Source organism: Mesitornis unicolor, unplaced genomic scaffold (genome assembly GCF_000695765.1).
Source record: "Mesitornis unicolor isolate BGI_N332 unplaced genomic scaffold, ASM69576v1 scaffold40866, whole genome shotgun sequence".
Taxonomy (NCBI): domain Eukaryota; kingdom Metazoa; phylum Chordata; class Aves; order Mesitornithiformes; family Mesitornithidae; genus Mesitornis; species Mesitornis unicolor.
This window is the reverse complement of record NW_010189632.1, coordinates 869-2,210: the sequence shown is the minus strand read 5'-3', so window position 1 is coordinate 2,210 and position 1,342 is coordinate 869.

The following is a 1,342-nucleotide window of genomic DNA, read 5'->3' as shown; positions in this document are numbered from 1 at the left end:
GCCCCGGCTGCGCTCGGCACCGCCTGGACCCGTGTGACCCGGCACGGGAACGTGTGTCCTGGGATGGGAAATGTTTCCCGGGGTCCCCCATGGGGCCACATGTCCCGGGATGGACGGTGTGTCCTGGGATGTGATGTGATGTGATGTGAAGTGTGTGGGCCATGTGTCCTGGGGTGAGATGTGGGTCCTGGGATGGGGCCGTGTCCCCTGGGATGGCACGTGGCCCAGAATGAACTGTGTGTCCTGACATGGGACATGTGTCCTGGGACGAGGACATGTTTCCCAGGATGGCACATGTGTCCTGGGATGGGACCATGGCCTGGCTGGGAGCAGGGCAGCTCCCTCCACCTCTCTTATGGGTCCCTGGGGCCAGGCTGCAGGGACAGCAGTGCCAGGACCAGCCCTGGAGGGCCCTGATCAGCCTCACCTGAGCCCACAGCTGTGGGGCAGGGGCTCTATTTAAGCTCAGCCCTGAGCCCTCTTCTGTTTCCCAGCTGCAGCCCTGTCCTGGACCCTGATTCACCAGTCCAGACCCTGACTCGCTGCTCCAGACCCTGACTCACCGGCTGCCCAGCCCAACCTCAGACCTCGCCACCATGGACCTGCTGGATGATCCAGGCTCCTGGTGAGCCTGGCCACCCCCAGCCTGCCCTGCTCACAGCTGATGGGGCTGTGGCTGCCCACAGCTCCCTGGCTCTTGGGAGCTGCCAGCCGTTGTGGAGCCTTGCTCGGCTCTGCAGGGTCTCCCCTGCCCTTCCCACCTCGGCAGCACCACACCAGCCCACGGACCTTGGGAAACCCATGGACCTGGGGAGCAGGAACCAGCTCTGAGCTACTTGGAGCCCCTGCATGCACACAGCAGGAGGACGCACTTGAAGCGTGAGGAGGACTCGGCTTCGTGGGGTGTTTAATGTGGTCTCAAGCTGTACAGAGAGTGGGGGGCAGCTGCCCCGGGCCCACTCGGCTACTGCAGCTACAAAAATACAAAGCCTGGCCAGCAGAAAACCAAACTGGGGGGGAAGCGGCCGAGGCCGAGGGCTGCCGGTGGGAGCCAGCCCCTCCTTGGCAGCAGAGGCTGAGCGGGGGAGCCGGTATGGGGGGTTGCAGAGGGGAACTGGTGCAATCTGCCCCCTCGGGAGCGCTGGGGGAAGCGTTGGCCCAGCGCCGTGCTGCAACATCCGCACCGTTGGTGCTCAGCGCCGCAGAAGGGAGCGGGGCCTGTAGTGGTTTTATTGCCTTTCATGCTGGGTGCTAAGCACCCTTTGCCCTTTCCCGGGAGAAGGAGCCCGCAGAGCGTGGCACAGAGGGACACACGCGGTGCAGGCGTCGGCCCCGGCGGTCG